Genomic DNA, 18,550 nt, shown 5'->3' with positions numbered 1-18,550 from the left:
GATTTAACCAGCTATATGCCTTTCAAGACATCCAGCACTTCCCCCTTTGTAATATCGACATTTTTCAAGATATTACCATCTATTTCCCTACATTCTATATCTTCCATGTCCTTTTCCACAGTAAACACTGATGCAAAATACTCGTTTCATATCTCCCCCATCTCCTGCAGCTCCACACAAGGGCTGCCTTGCTGATCTTTGAAAGGCCCTATTCTCTCCCTAGTTGCTAGTGTGCTTCCAATTAAACCTGTTGGACTATAACCTGGTGTTGTGTAATTTTTTTAACTTTATGTCCTGTCTATACCGGACATGATGCTTCCTTCCTTTTCTTAACCAAACCCTCAATTTCTTTAGTTATCCAGCATTGCCTACACTTACCAGCCTTTCCTTTCATCCTAACAGGAATACACTGTCTCTGGACACTCATTTCTGAAGGCTTCCCATTTTCCAGCCATCCCTTTGCCTGTGAACATCTGCCTCCAGTCAGCCTTTGAAAGTTCTTGCCTAGTACAGTCAAAATTACTCTTTCTCCAATTTAGAACTTCAACATTTAGATGTGGTCTATCCCTTTCCATGGCCACTTTAAAACAAATAGAATTATGGTCACTGGCCCCAAAATGTTCCCCCACTGACACCTCAGTTGCCTGCCCTGCCTTATTTCCTAACAGTAGGTCAAATTTTGCACCTTCTCTAGTAGCTACACCCACATACTAAATCAGAAAATTTTCTTGTACACACAATTCCTCTCCATCTAAACCCTTGACACTATGGCAGTCCCAATCTACATTTGGAAAATCCCTACCATAACCACCCTATTATTCTGAGATCTCCTTGCGAATTTGCTTTTCAATTTCCCGCTGACTATTAAGGGGTCTATAATACAATCCCAATAATGTGAATCACCTAAATAACTTCCCTGGATGTATTTCCAGGAATATCCTCCCTCAGCACAGCTGTAATGCTATCCCTTATCAGAAGCACCACACCCTCCCCCCCACCTTCCTGGGAATATTACGCTGCCAGTCCTGTCCATCCCTGAGCCACACTTCTGTAGTTACTATGATATCCCAGTCCCATGTTCCTAACCATGCCCTGAGTTTATCTGCCTTTCCTGCTAGTTCTCTTGCTTTGAAATAAGTGCAGTTTATCAGTTCAACTTGTCCTCTGCTTGGTCTCTGACACTATTTTTCTCAACTGTACCAGTCTCAGATTGATCTCTTTCCTCACTATCTCCCTGGGTCCTTCCCCCATCTTACTAGTTTAAATCCTCCCAAGCAGCACTAGCAAATCTCCCTGCCAGTATATTAGTCCCTTTCCAATTCAGGTGGAATCTATCCTTTGTGTACATGTCACTTCTATCCTAAGAGTGCCAATGATCCAAAAATGTGAATTCTTCTCCCTTACACCAGATCCTCAAACATACATTCAGCTGCTCTATCCTTACTTGTTCCTAACACCAGGAGTATCCAGATATTACTACTCTAGGACCTAGTCTTTAAATTCCTGCCCAATTCTATATTCTCCCTTCAGAATCTCATCCTTTTCCCTTCCTATGTCACTGGTTCCAATGTGTACAATGACCTTCTGCTGGGCCTGTTGAGAACATTCTGCTTCCACAGACATCCTTGATCCTGACATCAGGGAAGCAATGCCATTGATTTTTTGCTGCTGGCCACAGAAATGTCTGTGCCTCAGACTACAGTCCCTTAACACAATTGATCTCTTGGAACCTGACGTACCCCTCATTGCAGTAGAGCCAGTCTCTATACCTGAAACTTGGTTGTTCATGCTACCTTTCCAGGAACCCATCACTTCCTACCTTTTCCAATGTAGCCCCTTGCTCTTGTAAATTCCTCATCACCTGTTGCTCCAACCAATCCGATAGGATTTGCGACCAATGGCATTTATTGTGGATTATGTCTGCAAACGCTCCCTAAACACACATCTGACAAGGACATATCACTCGAAGGATCAAGCTATTTTCTGCAGACCCCGAAAATAGCTGTCTTATCCCTCTATGAAACACTGCTCCAGGCTAACCAAATACTTTTGATTAAACTTAAAAGCATTAGCCATGAGACATCTTAAAACATTAAGAACCCACTCTACTCACTACTATAGACTTAGTGCAAGGCTATACTTCAAACTATTCACTTATGTTTGTGCTGTGACATCTCCCAAAAAGTTCTTAAGATCAGTTCTGAATTTTCCTAGATGCACTCACGATATCTGGCGATACATGAATTCATCAGCATAGGCAATAACTGCAGGTTCACTGCTGCGTCAAGTTAGCAGTGTGGGTTTCTTTCTCTCCTGCACTGACCTGACCAAGTGCTGCATTTGTCTCTTTTAAAAGGGAAACGAGTAAAGTGCCATTGTTTTGACTTTCTATCAAATGTTTTTAAAAGCAAAGCCCAAAGGCTTACAAGCAGTTTCCTTTATTGGATTCAAAAAGATTTGTACCTCTTCAAAAAAAAAGGACAAATGCACCTTTTTATAGCCATAGTATGAAAACAGTTTGCAAATTACACATCAAATTTTAGCTGAAGGTTAATGCAAAATCTTCTGAATGTTAACTTCCAAGATTTGTTTAGGGCATATACCCCACTCGAGATATTTTAAAAGCTTTTGATGTAGTGAATAATTTATTACTGCCCCCTAGTGACTTTGCCTGGTATATCAAGTGCCCATTCACAGGACTTCTCCAGCATTTTATAAATTGGACATACCATTTGACTGCAAACATCCAAGTCCATAATTTGTGATTAATTAAATTAAAGCAGCAGAATCCATTGGTACTAGTATTTCACAATCACATTAACAATTTAATTATCTTCATTTAAACTATTTGATGCCTAGTTTTATCAGAATGTGCATTCAAAATGATAAAATGCATTAGGTAGAGAAGCTATAATTGGCCAGGTGCAGGAACCTTTCGTGACCAACTCAAGCATTTTACACAAGATAAAATATTTCCTTACAGGATGAGTTAGACTAATTTATATCCTGCTCTATTGCCACACTAACACTTTACTTTGGAATTTACCAAGCATCAGGATCTGGTTTAGATAGATAGTGCACTATGTGAGCTACATTAAAAAAATTAAACAGCTCACACGTAACCCCCATTTGCAGATTGACTTGGTGAATCCACTCTGATACAAAAGATGAACTCCTGGTGTGTATCACTGTGGACTGATACAGGTCTCCAGACCAGTATACACAATCCAAAATAGTATATCACATTTCAGATCAAGCTATGGCTATAAAAATGTACCTTTTTTTAAAAAAGGTGTAAACCTGTCTATTTGAATCCAAGTAGACCACTGCATAAGTTGGAAAAAGTAGTAACCTGAATGGACAGGGTTAAACTCTAGAGAAACTGATATTTCCCTGCTGATATTTTGATTTTAATCCTGGAGAATTGCAAGAAACATTTTACTGAATTTGCCTTTATCAAGTGTGTTAATGGGATGTTATGATTTTGCAACAATTAATTACTGTTAAGTTGTTCCAACTTTCTTTTGAAAAGTATGTGAAGTGTTCTGATTCAAGACAAGTAATTTACTTGCATCCAGAACACCACCTGGCACTTGCCTTTAAAAGTAGTTTAGGGTATCTTAATGTTTAAGGGGTTTGGTCTGGTCCATAACAATGATAAAATATAATAATCTTGATGCACATAGATTGGAAAGTGTGACCATATTATTTACTTTAAATGAGGTCTGAATACAATACTTCATTCTGGTAGTTAAGCGAATTCATTTGTTCTTTCATGAAGTGTGAACTTTAAAAAATGTGCATTGTCCATACAAGTGTTGCACCTGGAAAGCTTGCCCCAAAAGATATTTGTCTGTTCCAAGAGAAATGTAGAGTATATCTTAAACCCATTATACATTAATTCAAGCAGTGATTTAGCACATTTAATTCATTAGCATTAACTCAAATTTGGATTGTACACAGACTTGCCATTGTCTTGAACTCCACATCTATATTGAGTTCAAGAGCCCACAAAAAGGTGAAGCTTGTGGTGATTAGAACAGTTTATTCATTCTGCTTCACCTTTTGAATTTTGACCTGGCTAGATCATTAGGAAGTTCTTCCCTGGTGTTCCACTCAATGTTTTTCCTTCAATGTAAATTCCACTCCTAAAATTCAGACTGAAATAGATGAAAAAGACTAGTTCTCACTATCTTTGCTCATGTTGATTCATTAGAGAAATGTTCACCATGAGACATTACCACATTACAGGCAACATGCAAGTCAAACCGAAAGGTTGGAGATCAATTCCTTTATTATGAAATAGGCAAGCTACAAAGTTTGAACTAAATGAACATTTCACAAAATGGTAAAAATTAGTTTCCTCCTTTAAATGATCCTTAATCTAAGGATCCAAAGCCAGATTCAAATTTGCATATGGTCTAAAGTGTAAACATGCAAAATGAGATGAAATGAGTTGTAACTTAGTCCTGCAACAATGACCATTAAGTAGGTCTCTTCAGTCAGGTTACCATTTTGTTTGACATCTCCTAAAATAGATTAAATAGAGTAAAATTAATTTCTATGCAGATTTTATAAAGTTCCTTTTGCACAGTAAAAAGCAACCATACAGAAAGGGTATACCAACCCAAATTCTGGATTAGTGGTGCTGAAGAGCCACAGCAGCTCAGGCAACATCCAAGGAGCTTTGAAATCGACATTTCAGGCAAAAGCCCTTCATCAGGAATAAAGGCAATGAGCCTGAAGCGTGGAGATAAGCTAGAGGAGGGAGAAAGTAGCATAGAGTACAATGAGTGGGGGAGGAGACGGTGGAGTAGATAGGTGGAAAAGGAGATAGGCAGGTAGGACAAGTCATGGGGACAGTGCTGAGCTGGAAGTTTAGAACTAGGGTGAGGTGGGGGAAGGGGAAAATGAGGAAACTTGAAGTCCACATTGATGCCCTGCGGTTAAAGTGTTCTGAGGCAGAAGATGAGGCAATCTTCCTCCAGGCGCCTGGGGGTGAGGGAGCAGCGGTGAAGGAGGCCCAGGACCTCCATGTCCTCAGCAGAGTGGGAGGGGGAGTTGAAATGTTGGGCCACGGGGCGGTGTAGTTGATTGGTGCGGGTGTCCTGGAGATGTTCCCTAAAGCACTCTGCTAGGAGGTGCCCAGTCTCCCCAATGTAGAGGAGACTGCATCGGGAGCAACAGACACAATAAATGATATTAGTGGATGTGCAAGTAAAACTTTGATGGATGTGGAAGGCTCCTATAGGGCCTTGGATAGAGGTGTGGCCGGTTTTACAGTTCCTAGGGTGGCAGGAGAAAGTGCCAGGATAGGAGGGTGAGTTATATGGGGGGGGGGGGGGTGGACCTGACCAGGTAGTCATGGATCTGTCTTTGCAGAAGGCAGAAAGGGGTGGAGAGGGAAATATATCCCTGGTGGTGGAGTCTGTTTGGTGGTGGAAATGTCAGCAGATGATTTGGTTTATGCCAACCCAAAGTGCAAGAATCAAATGAAGTAGGTTGTCATCCAATTTACAGAAGGCTTGAACAGTCAGTAACCAAAATTCAGTGTTAATGCAGTGACAAGATTAAAGCTGATAAGCAATTCACCATTAATAATGGCAAGGGCTACATTCAAATTCTGACTTTGCTTTAAAAGCATATGTATCCCATGAGCATATACCACTAAATACATATTTGCAGTAACTTTCACAGGATATGCTCTTTGGTCATAGCGTTAAGAGTTCCTGGATTTGCACCAAAACCCTCTTTGAAGTGACCAGACTTGAACCTATAGCAAGTACTACAAGGTTACACCAAGATATTTGTGCTTGCAGATAGCAATCTGCAAGTGTCAGAGCAGAGACAAAATCAAAGTTTTTAAGAAAAGACTTGCCTGAAAAGAAAAACTGCTAAGGTGAGACCAAGTCAAACTAAATTTTCAGGAGCTTTTCCCTTTGTAATGGTGCCCTCCAACCTATAGAAAGAGATCAGTAAATAATGCTGTCAATTCTGTACTTCCTGCAATTAATGACATTAAGAGAAGATGAAGCTTCAGATAAAGTCAATTCTAAGGCTTTCCTTCAGTTTTGCTAGTGTTGACCAAGCCATGTAATGAGTTTAAGACATGTAAAAAGGAACAATTAGGGAAGTTATGCCAAGATTTGTGAAGCTAGCTCTTCACAAGTATATTATTTGGATGAGATGCTTCTGGGGCACTGACTGGAGTTCAGCTACTGTTGCAGGCACATCAAGGACTAAACCCACTGGATAAAGGTGAATGAAGTCCTATGCTCTAGAAGTAGAGCTGAGCAGAGCAGATTGGACAGTGCCACTTTGACCAGTGTGCAACTTTAGTTATATTATTCATAGTTTCAATTCTCCTTCCACTCCACCAAGGACATGCAGGTCCTGGGCCTCTATCAAACCCTAACCACCTGGCACCTGAATGCCTGATCTGGGACCCTGCAACCACAGGATTAATGTTGATTTGATCAGTTTCCTCATTTTGCCCTTCTCCCAGTCCCATCACCCTCTTGATGAGTCAATAGGCACAGGAGTAGGCCATTCTGCCTTTTGAGCCTGCACCACCATTTAATATGATCATGGCTGATCCTTAAATCAGTATCCTGTTCCTACCTCATCTCCATAACCCTCTTTTCCGCTATCCTGGAGAGCTCTATCCAACTCTTAATGAATCCAGAGACTGGGCCTCCACTGCCCTATGGGACAGATCATCCCACACAGCCACCACTCGGTGGAGAAGTTTCTCCTCATCTCTGTCCTAAATGGTCTACGCTGTATTTTTAAGCTGTGTCCTCTGGTTCAGCACTTACCCATCAGCAGAAACATGTTTCCTGCCTCCAGAGTGTCCAATCCTTTAATCTTATGTCTCAATCAGACCCCCCCCTCAGTCATTCTAAACTCAAGGGTATACAAGCCCAGTTGCTCCAGTCTATCAGCGTAAGGTAGTCCTGCCATTCCAGGAATTGACCTGGTGAACCTATGCTGCACTCCCTCAATAGCCTTAATGAGCATCTTTCCCATCTATCCACTCCCTCAACATATCACTTCCTCCACCACCTTCATCCAGCAGTTAAAGAAAGCATTAACACTATAAAGCAGTTCTGTTTTACAGCAGGGAATGTTCCCACCTGTTACTAACAGTAACATGCTGGGATGGTTTTCTGTTTTATGGTCATTTCCACAGCAGACCAGAAAGAGTCATTCTGGCAGCCTTGGTAAGTGACCAATTATGTCAACCATCAAGTAATTTTTCAGCTAAGTAGCTGTATATTTAGCTTTAACATAGAACTCTAATGTCATACTAAACTTTTGAGAAACTGCAACAGACTGACTAGCTACTTAATTTTTGAATTGTAAAAGGTTATTTTCTAAAACTGCTGTACCTGTTAATTGTGTAGTAATCACTGCAATCTTCAGCTCTGACAGACCTATTGATTAAAAATATCAATGGTTTTACTAGAAACACAGCCAAGTTAAATTCAGTTCAATGTACAGCATTGAATGTACCAGCTGAAAAACCAAGTTAACAAACACGAGGAGCCTGCCAACCAACGATGCAAAATGCTGAATTAGTATAGCACTGTTTTATGAACATCCATCAGGAATTACTGCTGGGTGCAGATACAGCAGTGCATTTTAAATCTGATTGATGCATATACACAAGTTTTAACTATAAAAACTCAACATACCTGAAGATAAAAAGTGCCAGGTGATTTACTTCTGAGCAGTCTTGATAGCTTTAGAAAAAAAAAGGCCATGAGATCCAAAATTTGAATCTAATGAGGTAGAAGCTGATAAAAGCAGTCTGTTCAGAACAAATCATTTTGTTCATTGTTTTTCACACAGCAGTTGAACAGAAGACTCATCACTACAGAACTGGTAGTTGAACAATAATCCTGCAAACTAGCCTCAACATCAGCAGGGAGCCAGAAAATAATCTGAATCTTTTAAAAGGAAAGACATTGGGTTTAACGGTTTTCTCTGTGCTGTATTTGTAATGCTGCAATCAGGCCTACATTCAAATTAATTGTGCAGCTTTCCTTCTCTAGGTAAGAGACCTTGTAGTAGCAACCTGCTCATGGAAGTGAGCTGATACTTTCTAAAAAGGGAGAGAGAGATTCTCACCAGACAACAGCAAACAAGCCTACCATTGATCAACGCTTCACCTTCCTTACCTGGTAATAAGTTTCCAGAGATCATCTCACATGGACTGGATATCCCTCAGAACTTTGCAATACGACCTAAAATACAAATTGTTCAAAAAACTCAACAGGCATGCACACCAGATTCACCAGCTTTCAGGAAATACCCATGGAAGACTAAGCAACTGTTTGTAGTTTACTCTTGCTGGTTAACATCATAATCCAACAAGTAAAGAGAGGACTACAAAGTTTACTCTTTGAGGCATTTCCAACAACATGAATCTATGGTTAAGTTTCAGTTGGGATAGACCTCATGCCAAGTGCTACAGCATCACGTTAAACTCAAATGTTTATCTGCAGATTTCAGAAGCCAGTGCATAGGTTAGTTTCAGACCAGCCCTACATAGCAGTTTTGTCTGGCAGTGTACCCCAAACCCTGGAGCAATTAATTTAACTGCAATGCACTTTCCCTCATGACCTGTCATTAACTTATGCACCATGTAATAGCAACTCAAAAGTAAAATAGCAATTTATTGTTGTGTAAGAGGCACTTTCATACATTGCTGACTTTTTATAAAGTTTAATCTTGTATACAAATGCTGCCACTGAATACTCATCACCATTATCCAAGACCTGCAATCATTGTCATCCACACATTCAAAATCCACATTCCTTAACACTCAAACCCAAGTTCCTTTGCTCACCTGGATCATTGTCCATTCTTCATATCCCTATTAAGAGGGATACCTTTCATCAATGTTACTCCATCTTGCTGTAATACAATTGGATATTCAACTTAAATGCATTCTGTAAGTTATGCAAGCTACTTTTAAATTCAGCATGCTAACAGACTAAATTCCAGTTTCCAAATGAAGCTACCTCACTAGGAGTTTGATAGCCAAGATATGTACTAATTCTGCACTGACAACTACCAGAAAAAGCATTGAGAAAAGGCTTTAACATGTTCAGAAGGCCATGTCATTCACTGTCAATCAGAGCAGTTGAACATTTTGGCATTCATCACAACTGCAGAACAGATGATTCAAGAAAACCAGTAATCTTTGGTCAAAAATAATTAAGCAAAGCCTGTTACAGCTAGAAACTATGTATTTTGGACTTTTTTTCTACAGATGGATGATAGAAGCTATGTAACCCATAGAAGTGGAAGAAAACAGCAGTGGCTAAATTGTGAAAGTTCAAGTTACATTAGTTCCTTTCCAAGGTGAGTAACTTTGTTACAAGTGAAACTGGACATCAGTAAAAAAGCTCACTTTTTAAAAAGGGCAAATGTTATAATTTAACAATTGCAAGCCAGCCTGCAGTGCCTGATAGATTAAAGCAATTGACACCTGCCATGACAATCTTAAAAAATCATTTATCACCATTTTGCACTATAGTACCTTTCAGGTGGAAAAAGGCCATCCTCTTCAAGTTTACAGCATAGAAATGCCCATGTCTTTCAAGTTGCAAGACCACACTTGCTTAATTTCCACCTTGTTTTTAAAGAAAAGAGAATTTTATACAGCACTTGTTTGTGGATGATATAAATATACAAGGTCAAAACCTTCTAATGAGATAGCTATCACAACCAGAACACCTATTTTACAAAATTTTAAAGCACTTTAATGCAGTGGTGTCAAAGAATTGTCTCTTCATCATTGTATCACAGCTGGAGGATTGTAACCAGCTATGGGTTGCAAAGAAGAGTTACTTTCAGCACTCAATTCCAGGTTTCTGCCTACCTAAAGCATGACAGAACCTTGATCAAGAGTGCTAACCATAAAATCCAAACGTGTTCTCACCTACTTGTCTTCATCTTCACAGTTTAGTTTCTTAATAGAAACTGCAGCAATCAAGTGGAGGCAGTTCAATCCAACTACTTCCATTTCACCGAATTTCAAATACAGCAACCTGAAACAAGGTACAATGCATTAGTTTAAAGAAATCTAGTTATGACCGAGCACATTTTTCACAAAACCACCAACTCAACTGGGACTTCATTGCCACCACTATAGGCTCCTACTAACATCAGTGCAACAGGCACATTCTCATGAACTTTGCAATATTTTCTCAACTGCATAATCTCATCCATGACCTTAAGCTAATTGATCATTGTTATAGGGAGAAATTTCAAATTGACTATGCAAGATTTCAGTTGCAGCAAGTTTGCCAGTTTCAGATCTGAGAAACATTTGCATACAGTAATAAATTTACACAAAATGGTTCATTATAGTGCATACATGATGCAATTCCAAAACATTAACAAAGGCCAGATTCCTCAGTGGTCTTATACTAAAATAACCCAATTCTTCTTACTCTGGGTTCCACAACAGAAGTTAACACACCTGTTCCTTTTCCCTGAAAAAAATCCATACAACATACCCCTTAAGTCATTTCAAAACTAAACTCCAGGGGCATTCTAATCTTTCAACACAATATCTATGCCTGTATTGCTCACAAGGCAAAGCTTTTCACTGTGCCTCAGTACACAAGGAATTCAATTCACATCCCTCTTTACCTTCGACCCAACACCATTAAGTTAGTTCCCATTTAAGACCCATTTGTTATTGGCAAGAGTACAAATGCCCACAAGACTATCCATATTTGCAACTTTCAAATCTTCTCGCACTGTACTTACATAAATGCACTAAACCAGGGTTGGTATTTCTAGCAGCTTGCTTGTATTAAGAACACCTGCCCCTCCTTACTGCATATGCTTAGACTTTACTAGGACTCAGAAGTCCTTTAAACCATTAAATCCTCAGTTCTCCCATCTTCCACTCTCTGGCAGACGGAAATAGTTTACATCACCTTACTGGCTCTTTACTTCAAAGCTTCCACCTTAGCTCCCAAAAATCCTAAGCTTAATTAAAACTGATTAGCTGCCTGTTTTTGTCATACGGTAACACTCATTGGCTGCAGCATGTAGATCATTCTGCAGGGCATGGTCTTTCACCTGCAAACCTTAAGCACAACATGCAAGATTTAGAATAAGCTACAGGCTTCCTCATCTACCCTTAAAAGCAGACACCTCAAAAACCCATCACTTCTGAATGCACATCAAGCCAACATCCTTGAACTCGAGTGCTCACAGGGTGGCCACATTCGGAAAACTATAACCTGATGCTGGACAGAGCACCCAAGCTTCACTGAGTTCAAAGCTTCCTGGACACGTGGCCTCCTAAAATTCCCACATGGCATGAGAACTGCAAAAACACATCTACCCACGTTTCAATCCTTAAAGGAGTATTTAACTTCTCAAGGGGGTGGGAGGATTAGAGCAATGCTGTCGTTTTTTTTTGGGGGGGGGGGGGGGGGGAGGAAGAAAGAAGAGCTTAAGAGGAAGATGGGGATATGCTAAGAAATTCACAAGCATATCAGGATCAGGTCAGGGCGCAGTGGGGGCTCAGGAAGTTGTCACAGGCCTCATTGACATCAATGCAATGGTCGTTGTGCAGAGATGGAAGCAGGGCCTGTCTTGGTGTAGCCGGGTTCGTGGGGGGGGGGGGGGGGGAAATGACAGCGGCGCAATCGACAGCCGCGCTCCCCTCCACCGCGAGGCCGACAGCCAGAGAAACCCGGCAGAGATTACGGCAGCGAGAGCAGGCCCGGAGGCCTGGCCCCGGGTACCCCCCCCCGACACTCGCCCAGCGGCCGGGCACCACTCATCGTCCAACCCCACACGGGGCACAGCTCCATACCGCTGTCTAACCGCCCCCATCCGTGATATCACCCCCCCCCCCTCCACGCACCTCTGGGTGGCCGGCCAGGTCACTTGACCCAGAGGTGGGGGCACTACCATGGGAACCGTACAATGAGTTCGCATTAAATCTATGGCAGTAATAACCCACCGCTGAAGCGGGTGGGACACCAATAAAGCCCTCCATATCCATATAAAGGAGACACTACCACCCCTCCCTGAGAAAAAAAGTCAAAACACAACGTCCTAAGGCCTTTGCAGGGAGGTAGACGCGTCACGTTAAGAATTTGACCTCCGTGCCGTCGAGGAGGCAAAAAGGAATTTTGCCCTCACGCAGTAAACTATTTACATTAATTTGTGAGCTGACGAAAAGGGGTGAGCGGGCTGCTCGAGAACGGGGCCCTCTCCATAATTTAAACGGCGGCGGTTTGGCGGTTGCTCTGCCGCCTCCAACCGTTACCCACCTCGCGCTCCTCCAACGCTGCCGCCATCGCACAGAGAGAGCGCGTGAAGCCTCGCCCCGCTCCTTTTATAGCCCCGCGCCAAACCCTGACCCGCCCCTCCTCCCCCCCCCCCCGCTCCGGTATTTCACCTCTAATTTTTTTTTTAAAATTGAAGTGACTCGGAGCCCGCTCTAAACCCCCGAGCTTTTCCTCTGTGTGGATATTAATTTTTTGTTTCTGTCTCTGAAATGATCGCGGTTCGCGCGCTCACCGTTCCCCACCCCTGCGCAGCCGCAGTTGTAACTGAGTTGGGTCAGCTCCCTAAGGCAGCCCAGAATTGTCCTGATTTGGAGATGAAGGTGTTGGACTGGGGTCTACAGAGTTAAAAATCACACAACACCAGGTTATAGTCCAACAGGTTTAATTGGAAGCACACTAGCTTTCGGAGTGTTGCTCCTTCGTCGGGTGATTGTGGAGGGTTCAATCCTAAAACACAGAATTTATAGCAAAAATTTACAGTGCGATGTAACTGAAATTATACATTGAAAAATTGATTGTGTTAAGCCTTTCATATGTTAGAGAACCATGATAGTTTCACTTCTTTCATGTGTAAATCACAAAACCTTTTTTTTAATAAGTTGCGTTCTCAGGTTAGCTGTGAACAACGGTGATAGCTAGACAATATGTTGAAGGTGTTGGCTCCCTGTGTTCTCTGTCTATGCCATGATGTTTAGATTGATTCTAATCTAAAAAGTGAAATAATGGAGTTTTACATGAATTCATGCAGTTTTTGAGCAAAGTACAATGTAATTTGTGTGCAAATTCACCACACAAAATATATGTGTGCATGTGGGTCATTGTCTGTGTGTGTGTGTGTGTCTGTCTGGGTTGGGGGTTGTGAGTGTGAAAAAGTATGTGTATGTGTAGTGAGTGCAGAGTGTCTTAAGTCTGTGAGGGGGTGCATGTGTGAGTGTGGGAGTTGTGTGTCTGTTAGGGTGTGTGTGGGTGTCTGTGTCCGAATGTACGTGTGTATAGGAGTGCTTGTGTGTGTGTGTATAGTGCAATGGTGGTCACCTGTAATGTGACATGAACCCAAGGTCCCGGTTGAAGCCCTCCCTATGGGTACCAAACTTAGCTATCAGCCTCAGCTTGGCCACTTTTCACTGCTGCCTGTCCCGAAGTCCGCCTTGGAGGATAGTCACCTGAAGGTCTGAGGTCGAATGTTCTGGACCACTGAAGTGTTCCCCAACTGGGAGGGAACACTCCTGTCTGTTGATTGTTGTGCAGTGCCCATTCATCCATTGTTTAGCCTTTGCTCAGTTTCCCCAATGTACCATGCCTCCGGGCATCCTTACCTGCAACATATAAGATAGACAATGTTGGATGAGTCACATGAGTACCTGCCATGTACAAGGTGGGAGGTGTCCCCAGGTGTAATGGTGGTATTCATGTCCACACTCTGACACGTCTTGCAGCGCCCACTGTGACAGTGTTGTATGGAGTTATCCTGAGAGCCGGGCAGCTTGCTACGAACAATGATCTGTTTGAGGTTTGGCGGTTGTTTAAAGACAAGTAGTGGAGGTGTGGGGAAGGTCTTGTTGAGGTGCTCATCCTCATTGATGATGTGTTGCAACACATTATCAGTGAGGATGAGCACCTCACCAAGACCTTTAGATTTTCCTTACTACCATTCTTAAACAGTGGAACCTCCATTTAGCCAACCTTTAGTCTTCCAGTTCCTTATCTGTGGCTATCAATGATACATATATCTCAGCAAGAGGCCAGCAATCACCTTCCTAGTTTCCAACAGAGTTCTAGGATACACCTGATCAGGTCCATGGAATTTCCACCTTTATGCATTTCAAGATGTCCAGTACCATCTTCTCTGTAATATGGACATTTGTCCAGTACCACCTCCTCTGTAATATGGACATTTGTCAAGGTGTCACTATCTATTTCTCCACATTCTCTATCTTCCATATCTTTCTCCACAGTAAACACTGATGTAAAATACCCATTTAGTATCTCCCCCATCTCCTGCAGTTCCACATGTAAGCGGCCTTGATGATCTTTAAGGGGCCCTATTCTCTCCCTAGTTACCCTTTTGTACTTAATGTATTTGTAGAATCCCTTTGGATTCTCTTCAACCCTATTTTCCAAAGCTATCTCATATCCCCTTTTTTCCCTCTTGATTTCCTGCTTAAGTATACACCTATTTACTTTTTATTCTTCTAAGGATTCACACAATCACTGCTGCCTGTACCTGACATAGACTTCTCTCTTATTTTTGACTAAAACCTCAATTTCTCTAGTCATCCAGCATTCCCTATACCTACCAGTCTTGCACTTCACCCTAACAGGAACATACTGTCTCTGGATTCTCGTTATCTCATTTTTGAAGGCTTCCCATTTTCCAGCCATCCCTTTACATGCAAACTTCTGCAGCCAATCAACTTTTGAAAGTTCTTGCCTAATACTGTCAAAATTGGCCTTCCTTCAATTTAGAATTTTAACTTTTAGATCCAGTCTATCCTTTTCCATTACCATTTAAAAACTAATAAAATTATGGTCACTGACCCCAAAGTGTTCCTCCCACTGATACCTCAGTCACCTGCCCTGCCTTATTTTCCAAGTTTTTTTTTAGAATTAGAATCCCTACAGTGTGGAAACAGGCCCTTCGGCCCAACAAGTCCGCACCAACCCTTCGCAGAGTAACCCACCCAGACCCATTCCCCTACCATATATTTGTCCCTGACTAATGCACCTAAATCCCTGAACACTATGGGCAATTTAGCATGGCCAATTCACCTAGCCTGCACATCTTTTGCACCTTCTTTAGTTGGTACACCCAAATACTTAACCAGAAAACTTTTTTGTATACACTTAACAAATTCCTCTCTATCTAAGCCCTTAACACTATGGCAGTCCCAGTCTACATTTGGAAGCTTAAAATTCCCACCATAAACCACCCTATTATTCTTATGGATAACTGAGATCTCCTTACTAATTTGTTGCTCAATTTTTCACTGTCTATGGAAGAATCTATAATACAATCCCAATAAAGTGATCATCCCTTTCTTATTTCTCAGTTATACCCAAATAACGTCCCTGGATGGATTCCCAGGAATATCCTAAGTACTGCCGTGATGTTATCCCTAATCAAAAATGCGACTCCCCTTCCTTTCTTGATCCCTTCCTATCCTCCCAATAACATCTGTACCCTGAAACATTAAGCTGCCAGGCCTGTCCATCCCTGAGCCATGTTTCTGTAATTGCTATGATATGCCAGTCCCACCTTGCAAACTATGCCTGGAGTTTATCCACGTTACCTCTTGCATTGAAATAAATAGTGTAATTTATCAGCCCTACCTTATTCTCTGCTTTGTTCTTGCTTGCCCTGACTGTTTAACTTGCTCCTTTTCCCAGCTGTACCAGTCTCAGACTGATCTCTTTCCCCCCACTTACTGGTTGAAATTCTCTCTAACAGCTCTAGCAAAACTCCAGTATGTTAGTCCCCTTCCAATTCAGATGCAATCCGTCCTTCTTATACAAGTCACTTCTAACCAATGATCCAAAAATGTGAATCGTTCTCCTCTGCACCAGCTCCTCAGCCACACATTCATCTTCTTTATCCTTGTATTCCTACCCTCACTAACTCCTGGTACGAGAAGTAATCTGGATATTACTACCCTCAAGGATCTCATTTTAAAATTCCTGTTTAACTTCCTGTATTCTCTCCTTAGAATCTCATCTTTTTCTCTTCCGATGTCACTAGTTCCAATGTGAACAACAACCTCTTGCTAGTCCCTCTCCCTTTGAGAATATTCTGCACCCTCTCCGGGGTATCCTGGATCCTCGCACCATGGGGAAAACACACCTTTCTGATGTCTTGCTGTTGGCTGCAGAAACATTTGTCTGTGCCTCTGACTAGAGAGTCCCCTGTCACAATCATTCATTTCGAACCTGATGTACCCCTCATTACATTATAGACAGTCTCAATACCAGAAATCTGTCTGTCAGTGGTACAGTCCCTACATTTTCCAGAACAGCATGCTTGTTTGAGATAGGGGTAGCCATAGGAGACTCCTGCAAGACCTGCCTCCCTCTCCTACCTTTCCCGGAGGTAACCTATCTACTTGACTCTATGTTCAATTTATCTCTCTTCCTGCACCTGCCATCCATCATACTGCCTAACTCCTGTAAATTCCTCATTGCCTCCAACTGTTGTTCCAGCTGATCCATGTGACACTGCCTGTAGACGTAATCAACAGTAACATGGAAATTTCCCCTAATCTCCCACATCCTGCTGAAAGAGCACTTCACTCTACTAAAGGCCATCTTTGCATCTTAACAATCTACAGACCCAGAAAAATAGCATAGTCTTACTGCTGTAAAAACACTGCTCCAGGGTAACTTAGTAACTATGTTTTTATATTTTTAAAGTTTAATCAAGAGACTGATCTCAGTAAAAACATATACCCAAAAAGAACCCACTCTACTGACTATTGCAGATTTACAAAAAAAAGGTTAAGTACACTTACTTTAAAACTAGCCACTTAGCTGCTCCCTTGCTGTGAGCTCCCTCACACAGGTTTCCCCAAGATCAACTGTGAATGTCGCCTTTTGTTTATTTTGATGAGACAAACTCCAATATCCAGAGATACTCGAAATGAAACAGCAGAGACAGTCCGCTGTGCCGATTCACTGCTGGGTCAGACAGCAATGCAGGTTTATTTCTCCACTTGATTTACTTCCCATGTGGTCACTACCTTCGTCTCTCTACCTCCTTTTTAAAGTGCTGTGTTTTTGATCTTTTTTTCCCAAAATTTCAAAACAATACAACAACTTACTGCTCCTAGAATTTAGGACATCAGCTCCAATACTGAAAATACTTCAAAAATGAAAAGTTCTTATAGCCACGATCGTTTCTTTGTAAATCTTTTCTGCACCCTTTCAAGTTTAACAGCATCTTTGCTATAGCTACCTGGCTAATACACAAAACATATTTGTGGCCAACATCTCATTGTTTCAACCAATAAAAACCAAGTCTGTTTCAAACCATTTACTCCAAACAGGAGAGAATAGTCCAAAACCAAAAGACCCTGATTGATCCAATGTGGCTTCGTTCTAATCTCCGCAGATCACCCTAAAAGACGACACAACTTGTAGCAACTGAAGTGGTCTTAAACCGGTGGACCTTACCCATGTGTATGTCCTGTTTCTCTGTTTCCCACAATCTCTCTTTTCTATCTCTTCCCCAATACCATCCATCACTTGAACCTCAACGCGATTTGAAAAAGGAGGCAGCCATGCCTTTTCAGAAATGTGGCTCTCCCTCCCTGAGCCCATATGGTCTTGGGAAGTCCTGCTATCATTACTCATATAACCAACATGCTATAGCAGACAGAAGTATTCAAAATGATATCCAACAATGATTAGATAATAATTTAGTGAAAGGACATATGTTGCTGAAGCATCTCTCAGCATTTGGATTTCAATGTGATTTCTGCCTTCATGCCAAATTACTTCCTTTAAAGTTGTGCCATCGTTTGAACTATGAAAATAAAAGTAGTTATTAGGATACAATACAATTTTGCAACATACAAATCATTCTTGGCAAACTGACACAATTTTTAAAAAAATTGTGAATTGGAATTTCTCAAGAAAAAGTGCTCAGAGTTTTACAAATTGATTTCATTTTTTGATGATGCAACTTTTTTTAAAAATAGCTAAGTTGCTTTACAAGTGAAAGCATAGGTCAGTTTAAATGAGGAAAACATAATCAAATTGTCACTAAACTGATCAATTTACTGTGCATTTCGAACAATTAATCTTCCTTCAGAAGTTTTAACAATATGGTTTGACATTACTCTAACAGAATCCCTTTAAATGCTTTCATTTCAGTGTTTGAAATATTTTAAATCCTTCCAGGAAAGCTGTTGTAAAAAGATTGGCAGAAGGAATAACTTACAAACACCAATGTCGATAAATTGGACCAAATGATCGGCTAATGAACTGTAAATTCTGTGTAATGATCACAGAATGATTTCTACACCACACTGCTCTTTTGAGCTCTGAGCCACCTGCATTAATAGGGCAGATGACATAAGTTATAAGAAGTGAGTTAAAAAAAAAGAAAGGTTTGCTTTAGGGATTCTGGTGATTGATCTAGAAATAAAAAAGAAAAAATAGTAAGTTGAATAAGAAAGTGTATCTTAGGAAAAGATGCAAAGTTTTATCCTCTGCTTGTACATAGA

General features: G+C 41.2%; 1 long non-coding RNA gene and 2 other non-coding genes across 4 annotated transcripts; all 3 read right to left on the bottom strand.

Moving 5' to 3' along the window:
• Positions 1–4,276: 4,276 nt before the first annotated feature.
• Positions 4,277–12,346, bottom strand: LOC140491422 (uncharacterized). Of its 2 annotated transcripts, none has more exons than XR_011963306.1 (9): positions 12,315–12,346; positions 9,953–10,061; positions 9,551–9,643; positions 8,855–8,922; positions 8,184–8,249; positions 7,698–7,745; positions 7,392–7,436; positions 5,879–5,959; positions 4,277–4,529 (listed from the first exon to the last, which is right to left on the bottom strand). It is a non-coding gene; the product is annotated as an uncharacterized lncRNA (long non-coding RNA). The 2 variants fall into 2 exon arrangements; XR_011963307.1 differs by lacking the exon at positions 12,315–12,346 and adding an exon at positions 12,200–12,220.
• LOC140491697 (small nucleolar RNA SNORA8) lies at positions 7,508–7,642 on the bottom strand. Its single transcript, XR_011963370.1, has one exon. It is a non-coding gene; the product is annotated as a small nucleolar RNA SNORA8 (small nucleolar RNA).
• On the bottom strand, positions 8,334–8,466 carry LOC140491701 (small nucleolar RNA SNORA18). Its single transcript, XR_011963373.1, has one exon. It is a non-coding gene; the product is annotated as a small nucleolar RNA SNORA18 (small nucleolar RNA).
• Positions 12,347–18,550: the final 6,204 nt, after the last annotated feature.

The sequence above is a fragment of the Chiloscyllium punctatum genome, chromosome 19, assembly GCF_047496795.1.
Source record: "Chiloscyllium punctatum isolate Juve2018m chromosome 19, sChiPun1.3, whole genome shotgun sequence".
NCBI classification, from domain to species: domain Eukaryota; kingdom Metazoa; phylum Chordata; class Chondrichthyes; order Orectolobiformes; family Hemiscylliidae; genus Chiloscyllium; species Chiloscyllium punctatum.
The sequence above is the reverse complement of the archived record's forward strand: the minus strand, read 5'-3'. Positions and strand labels throughout refer to the sequence as shown.